At 38.1% G+C, this 8,340-nt stretch overlaps 1 long non-coding RNA gene across 2 annotated transcripts; it reads right to left on the bottom strand.

The window, feature by feature from the left end:
- Positions 1-2,486: 2,486 nt before the first annotated feature.
- LOC110730373 lies at positions 2,487-8,074 on the bottom strand. Of its 2 annotated transcripts, none has more exons than XR_002513036.1 (3): positions 5,889-8,074; positions 3,385-5,793; positions 2,487-3,296 (listed from the first exon to the last, which is right to left on the bottom strand). It is a non-coding gene; the product is annotated as an uncharacterized LOC110730373 (long non-coding RNA). The 2 variants fall into 2 exon arrangements; XR_002513037.1 differs by having other exon boundaries at positions 3,385-3,486.
- Between the last annotated feature and the right edge of the window lie 266 nt (positions 8,075-8,340).

Genomic DNA, 8,340 nt, shown 5'->3' with positions numbered 1-8,340 from the left:
CATCAGAAACCTTTCGGTTAAATCATTAATCAAGTCGAAAGACACAAGTCTAACTTCGCAGAGAAGTGCCAATATGACGTCAAGGTCAAAAGTGCCGACTCCTTTGACACACGCCTTGTCCTCAGGATCAAGCGTCTTGAGCATTTGCTTAGTCATCTAAAGGACAGTTGGCCTTGCAGGAGCATGTGTCAATACAAGCAAAATAATCAAAGTAAGAACTTTGAAAAGACATATGCATTTTTAATCATTGAAGAATATGGCCGGATGTATTACCTTCCTCTCCCCCTGCGGCATCACTGTAATCCCCCATAATTTTTATAATAAGTTATTATATAATTCTGTATTATTTAAATAAATATTTTATTTTGTTTTCATGAAATAAATTATTTTATGCAAAATTTATTTGAACTATGTTAAATTAATAAGCATTAATCCAATTGAAATTTTCTTTTCCTATACACTAATATATTTTATCAATGGTGTTAGTAACCCAAAAATGAATAAAGAGAGCTAAAACTTCCATCTAAGCCCAAATACAAATTTCTACTCCTACTTGATTTTGAAGACAAGGCCCACAAAATATATAAACCCCAAAAACCCTCACACCTTTGTGTTTCACGTAAAAAAAAAAATTCATTCACCACCTTCCTCCTTCTCTGCTATTCATGACTTCACAAGAAAAAAAAAGCTTTGAAGTTGCACAGCACCACCGAAACCGCAGCCACCGCCGCCAGTCGCACCTCCGGCCACCGACGCACCAGCCGACCCCCCTCAGCTCACACTCCTTCTTCCTCCCTTGTTCTCACTTCTTTTATTTTGTTATTTTGATTTAAAGCTTCAATTTTTATTTGATTTCAATTCTAAGTTAATTTTATTATGGTTTGATATTATGTTTAAATTATAAAAGATTGTAAATTTATGAGTTTTAGCATGTTTAAATTATTAAGTAAAGTTTCAGATTATATATGTTGTATAATTTAGGGTTTAAACCATGAATTTTCATGTTTTAGGGTTTGATAACGTACTAATCAAGTTATCTATTTATTCTATGTTTAAATTAAATCAAAGTATGATTATTTTCATTGTATATAAATTTTCAGATTATTAAAGTTTTGATTTTTATGAGCAATATGTATTAATTTCATGTTTTTATGCTTCTAAGCCTATAAAATAATTATTGTGGATATTTTATGATTAAAAAGCTTTGAACTTTAAATTACAACTTCAAGTACGAATTTTCAGATTTCATACTTTTTTTTAAGCCTCTAATTACATTGAATTGACATATTTTCGGGTTTTAAACACACTAACTTGATATATAATGATTATTTCAAGTAATTATGCTTATGGGGTTATTTTATATATTTAAACAAAATTTTCAGATTTATTTACTTACTTTAAAGCTGCTGGAATTTCTTGTTATACACTATACTTTTATAATTTTAACATATAAACTTATAGTTGGGATGTTATATTATTAACTTTGACTATTGGGGACAATTTAAAGGCTTTATTTTGATGATTTAAGAGGTTTTAAAGTAGTTTAGTATTGCTTTAAATTTATTTGCTTGGGTATTGATTTATTTCTCATTGTTTGGATTAGGAGAGGACTTTGTAGAAGGCGACTTCTAGTTTTAAAGTGGCCAATCGGATTGTTTACACAAGGTACGTACAAGTTACGAAACCTTGCTTGTAGGTGCATGTTTAAGGACGGATCGAGAACTTAGTATTATGTATAGGATTGACTAGGTTAAATGGTTTGGTTATACATTGTGAATTTCAAATGATGTGCACTATTTTATATTGCAAGTATTATTTGTTCTCTAATTATGCAAGGTGCGTTTAGAGGCAAAGGTATGTGATTGGTGTAAAGATTAATTTATTTCTCATTCATGATTATGCAAACAGGATGAGTAAAGGAAGAATTCAAGTCTTATAAGACGAAGTTAAGGTTTTGGGGTGCCTTATGCACTCAAGGTGTTTACACACCGAGGTAGAAAGGAATAAATAATAAATGTTGTTTGTCACTAATAAATCAAGAATTTTAAATTGGAAATTTTCCTTGTTTGATTGAATTGTATTTGGAATGTTTGTATTGTAATGCATATGAGTCATCACCAAGTCTAAACCTGCAAATCACGTAAAGTGCAAGATGGATGAGCAATAAAACTCTGGATTGGTGCACATCTGGAGTAATGACAATCAGGGGTTGGGTACATGGGGTATTAGCCGTGTACTTTTATCGAGGCCGTCTGATCTACGAGTCTCCTATTTCAAATATTATTTTTTTTAAAACTAGGAGTTAGGTGAGATCTCATACTAACTACGGTCACGAAGTCGCGCCCATGGTCGTTGGATGTTTATTAATGTTTCCAAAAGGAGGCATGGGGTTTTCTTTTATTGATGTTCCAAATGGGACATGGGTTGGACAACCTTATCTATTGCTAAATCCAATGAAATAAATAAATGAGTTAGTTAATATCAACTAGTGAGGTCTTAATAAATTTGATAATTGAGTCATGTGTTGAGTCTGTATTTAATGACGCTTATGCTTGATTATTAGTAGCATGTTAGGTGTTTTCTTAATTTGTTTCGCAACTTGTATGTACTTAGCTTTGCCGATTGCGTGCTTTTGTGTGTGTCTTTCTTTGGTCATGGCATTCGTCTTTCAATGACCCTGTGACGATCCAATTTTTACACTTATAATATTGAGGAGCAGATTAACCACAGGTTCTTACACATGCAGCATATGTTTCTAGATGGTGGGATCTTGAGTGGAGAGTTGGTTACTTTTCTTATTTACATTTAAAGTTATTTAAACTCAACTTTGCTTTCATACTACTTCTATTGGTTTCAGTTTTGAATAAGGGCCTTAAGGGTTCCAAGTTGTAAGATTTAATTTGGTTTTGGTTATTAGTTTTGGAACTTATATATTTTTTTTAATTTTTCTGCTGCTATTTTCTGAAAAAGCCTTAATGTTTGAACACGTAGCGGTAGCACGCCAATAATTCTCTTGGATTTGTTCAGGGTATTCACATGTTTTTAAGAGAGAATTATTGGGGTGTTACAATCGATGTTGTCTGCTGAGTTGAAAGCAATATTGAGTGGCTTGCCACTCTTCGACGCTTTTTGCTGAGTGTCCGGCTTGGATGGAGTATGGATGGGGGAGGAGGCGCCCATTCCCTTCTTCAGCTTGTGGGTGATGTGTTTTTATGGCTCTTAGAGATATCGCCAGTCGTCTGCTTCCCTAGCTTGGGATCCGGCTGTAGGGTGGGAATAGGCCTTGATGAGCCACCCTGCAAGAAGAGTTTTCATGTAAGACCTTATGGAAAATCCCAACAAGTTGAAATCTATTGGAAAATTCTAAGTGAAATAAATCGTTACCTAAGGAGTGCCACCTGGCGGTTGCTCTTCACTTCGTTTGAGGTTCAAATGATAGAAGGCAGTAGAGATAGTTGTAACCAAAAAGTTTTGACATTGCTATGTCTGCACAAAACAACAAGAGTTAGAAACTTAGACATTTAAAAATCAATATGGGTAGCAAAGCAAGTAAATTCAAGCGGCCAGCTACCTCTCGGCTTCTCATTACTAAGGCCAAAAGCGGACAAATATGTCCCGTCCGAGAGCCACTCGAATCGGGGAATGTAACTTTAGGGGGTTACCTCCTTGACCCCCATCTCCTTGTTTAATCGGACGACCATATAAAACAGGCCTCGATAAAAAATCTCCTCCTGCGCCCGCCTAGGTACAGGCGGCAGGTCTTTCTTTCTTCCGAGCCAGGTGGGGCGACTCGTCGTTCCAGCGGTTGTACCGCTTGTTCCTTAAGAAGTCTAAGGAAGAGACGTTGTAAAACTTGGACCTTCAGTCCTTCCATTTGTTCTACTTCCCCAAAGCCATCATATAACGTTTGTGGCTGGTGAGAGTGAACCAGCTTGTCCCACTTGCGTGCGGAGTCTTGCTCAGGTAGTGCATATGAGCAAACGCCTTGAAGCTGGGCTCCACCTCCAGCATCTCTCAGGCGGCAACGTAGCCCAGTATGTTAACCCAAGAATTGGGGGCTAGTTGTCGGATATCCAGTTTGTATTCGTCTTAAATCTTCTACATTGTCGGATGAAGAGGGAAGCGGAGTCCTACCTAGATGGACGCCTCATAGCATTCGAAGCACTAGTCACCATAGCTGGCCATTTGTGGCCAGGTGACCGTGTTCCCAGCATCCGGCATGGACAGTAGATAGCCATGTTCCATGACAAGAGTGGAAATAAACTTTTTGAAGTTTTCAGTCATCTTGTCCCGCCTGCTTTTGGCAACGAGCAAGTAATAAGGAGCACGTTCCTGTCGCCGTGAAGCAAACGACTCTTCCCAGCCCTCTCCCTTCTCTACGGAGAGGGATTCTCGGGCAGTTTCAACGTTGGACTGCGCCTCCTCTGAGCCGACGGAGAAGCTGTCAGAAGATGATGACATCATCAGAACTTTCCTCTGGGGGCCTGCCGGCTGGTGCCAGCAGTGTCCTCCCCTATCTCAGCATCCGTCACCGATTTACTTGGGTTAGGGGTTTGTTCATCATCTGACTCTCCTAAAAATGAGTCACAATGGGTACGAGGATTTCCTGGAGGGTCTTTGCTAACCTCGGAGACAGGCGCCCTAATGGAGCCATCTTAGTAGATCGTCTTGCTTTCCGAATGGTAACAAGAACCATGCGTCATATATCTTCGAGTCGTTTGCTTTGTTCTAGCCATCGTGTCCTATAGGGGTCAGACAATGTCGGATTTGGAGATGCACTCAAAGGGTAGTTCTCGAATGAGCATTCGGCACTCCTAGTTCTAGATTCAGCCGTCCCCGGTTACCGGTTGATCGCTAATCTAAGCTGTGCCACGTGCGTTTGGGAAACAATTTTTGAAAAAGAAAAATACAAAAAATTAAGTAAAAGAAAAGATCAGGCTATTACCTTAGAAGAAGGTATTAGAGGTGCGCTTAGTCTGGAACGTTTGCTAGAACAGGCGGACGAGCTGGCCTAGTGTTGGATGCTGTATAAGTCAAATTCTTTGAAAGTCAAAGAATCAAGATTCTCCCAAAGATTCACACAAGTGTGAATCCAAGGGAGGTCAACCCTCCTATTTAAAGGAGGGGTAAAAGGTCTGGGATAAAGCCCTAGATTCAAGTGAACAGTAAAAAGTAACTTCTTGGCCAATCAAAGGCCGACACTTGTCACAGGCGCCACGTAGCATGCCACGTGACTCCTGTGAAGGGACAAAAGTTTTGGGGTAATTAATACCCCTAAGTGGACCAATGAGAGAGCGACACGTGTCCCTCTAGGAGGCGTCCAAATGGACCCTCGAGATGCGTGACACGTGTCACTCAGATATTTCCCCTTTGGAAATGGCGGCCTTCAAGGGCGCCGCAAAATGGCGCTGCCCTAATGCCTAGGTCATCAAACCCTAGGGTAGGGCACGTTTTCCTAAGAACCTATAAAAAGGGAGGTTCCCCCAATTATTGGGACAGTCATTTGACACCTCGAACTTTAGGTCTTAATCATTCAGGCCTTTATTGCTCTATAAAACAGAGAACACCTAAGCTTGGAATCCGAGCAGATACCTTACTTTCCGCACGTTTTACTCCGATTTCTTATTAACTTAATCTTTGGAGGCGGACCTCTGGCCATTCGGAGCTCCGTTTGTTTTGTAGGTACAGGCGACCTTGGCGAATTAAGTCTTTGAGTCGTAACTCTCCGAAGTGACACAAAAAACATCGAAACAATAGCCAACGGAATCGATTATGTTGCAGCATAAATGTAACCTAACCAAACATAACATGAATAATCTTGTGAGACAATAAATCTTCAAACAATAATATAAAACCATAAAACAATTTAGTAGTTGGCAGGAGCTCACTCTATGATTTTTCTTCAGATTGTCTATCTATTTCTTGAAGAAGCCATAAGTCCTTACAGATGAACTTGATTGCGTCAAGATGGTCACCAAATCGTGGTCTATGTATGGTGTACCTAACAAAAACAGCTTCATGTAACAAGGTGAAACTTCCTACAGCAGTAACTAAATGAACAAACAAACAATTGAATTCATAATTCGAAACAACAAAATGCAAGAAACAACAGAAGCAACAAATTAACATGAAAGATCAATCTTAAACCTTAACATTTTCAGTAAGATAGAAGACCATGTAGAATCAAATCAAAGAATAAAATGCATAGATCTCAAATTCTCCAACACAAAGATTTGCAAATGATATGGGTTAGCATCAGGTTGTCATTTAAAAGCATGTATACTCTGTATTAAAAAAAAACATGGATTGCACTAATCAGCTTTATAAGAAGATGGCCATAGTACTGTTATGGATTGCACTAATGAGGGCTTCTATATGACTTTATTGGCTTAGCCTCATTAGTACTGCAATTAAGAACTGAAAAAGTGACCTTAATCATAATTTTTAACTAAACAAGGGCAAAGGCTCCCTCCTCCCTTTTAACCAACTTCTTACCACTATCTCACCTCATAGCACACTTATGAAGCAGTAAGCATCTATCACACCTCAGGATCATAATTACATCTGGGCATAACCATTGTTAAGTGAAACATTATCATCATAACTCCTACTGACATGGCAACCAAATATAGAAAAAGACCAATCATAATACAACTTAACTATTCTTACAAAGGATAATCCTATGAGGACCAATAAATCGTTAGACAATTATAGTGCTTTGTTTGTGATTACACTCACATAGGAGGTCACTGCATCAACATGATGACACCTAACAATTAATTGCAACACAATTTATGCATCGTTGCCCAATGAACTTTATACGAGTATTACCAAAGAGAAAAAATTGCTTCATAAATACCAAATTAACATAACGAAAATCTAAATGGTTCGCCCATGTTTAGGCTCGTTAAAAAAACCCAGAAGGCAAAAAATGAAATAAAAAAAATGGACTCTAAATAAGAGGGAGGAGTGGAATGGTGAATGGGATAAATTAGAGAAGGATATTCTTGAAGCATAGCTCCTAATTGAAAGTGAAGGAGATGATTCTGAATTTAGACGAGTAAGCAAGAATTTGGAAGAGTACTCTCAAAATATGGCCATCTATTGGAGACAAAGAGCCAAAATAAATTGGAATGAGGCAGGTGATGCTTGCACAAGGTATTTTTTCAATTTTGTAAAAGGGAGAAGAGCTAGGAATAAATTGACGGCAATAGTTAATGATCAGGGGGAATGGCTTACCTCTGAAGAAGAAATTGCACAAGTAGCTACCTCTTATTTCAAGGAGATTTATGAATGCAACAGTCCGGCTGCTGACGACTCAAGAAATTCATAAATTGATCAAGGAATACGGGGGTTATCTAAATCGCTGACCGAAGATCAAAAGGATAGGCTTGCTCAGCCATACACTAGAAGAGAGATTCGGAATGCACTTTTCTCTATGAAGCCATGGAAGGCTCCTGGTCCGGACGGTGTTCCTACTGGGTTTTATCAAAAAAATTGGAGTTGGTTGCAGGACGATATAACAGATGCAGCGTTATCCTCCCTTAACTCAGGTAACATCTTAAGAGAATTGAACAGCACGAACATAGCCTTGATTCCTAAATGTGATAACCCCGACTCTATGAACAAGTTACGGCCAATTAGGCTTTGCAATGTTGTGTATAAAATCATAGCAAAATGTATCACTAACAGGCTTCGAAATGTGATCAATGGCTTAGTTGGTGAATTTCAAAATGCCTTTATTCCTGGCTTCGAAATGTGATCAATGGCTTAGTTGGTGAATTTCAAAATGTATCACTAACTTGCTCACGAGTTACTGGAAAACATTAGGAAAACAAAGAAGGGTGTTAGAGGGAAACTAGCAATTAAAACAGACATGAGTAAGGCCTACGATAGAATCAAATGGGACTTTCTTGAGAAAGTTTTAGTTAAGTTTGGCCTTCCAACTTTGATGGTGAAAACTATTATGAACTGTGTTAGCACGGTTTCCTTCTCTGTTATTGTCAATGGTTCTTGATAAGTGTCATTTATGACACATATTAGGGCGTTTTTCTCCCTTAGTTTTAGGTTTATTTCGGTGTTTCTTTGTTATTTCTATTCCTTTTACTCTTTTTTTAGTTATATTTGTCTTAGTTTATGGTTTTAGGCCTTAGTTGTGAATAATATGCTTTTTCCTCGGTTTCTAGCTTGATTTGCATGTTTTTCTATGTGTTCTTTCACTCTTTTCTCTCTTGGTCTATTTGTGTAGGTGCTTGAAGTTTTGTTCGATGCTTATGACCCGAGAAAAGGAAAGAAAGTTCAATAGAAGAAGCTTGAAGCTAAGGAAGAAGCTTGAGACAA

This window comes from Chenopodium quinoa, unplaced genomic scaffold, assembly GCF_001683475.1.
Source record: "Chenopodium quinoa cultivar QQ74 unplaced genomic scaffold, ASM168347v1, whole genome shotgun sequence".
Taxonomy (NCBI): domain Eukaryota; kingdom Viridiplantae; phylum Streptophyta; class Magnoliopsida; order Caryophyllales; family Amaranthaceae; genus Chenopodium; species Chenopodium quinoa.
The sequence above is the reverse complement of the archived record's forward strand: the minus strand, read 5'-3'. Positions and strand labels throughout refer to the sequence as shown.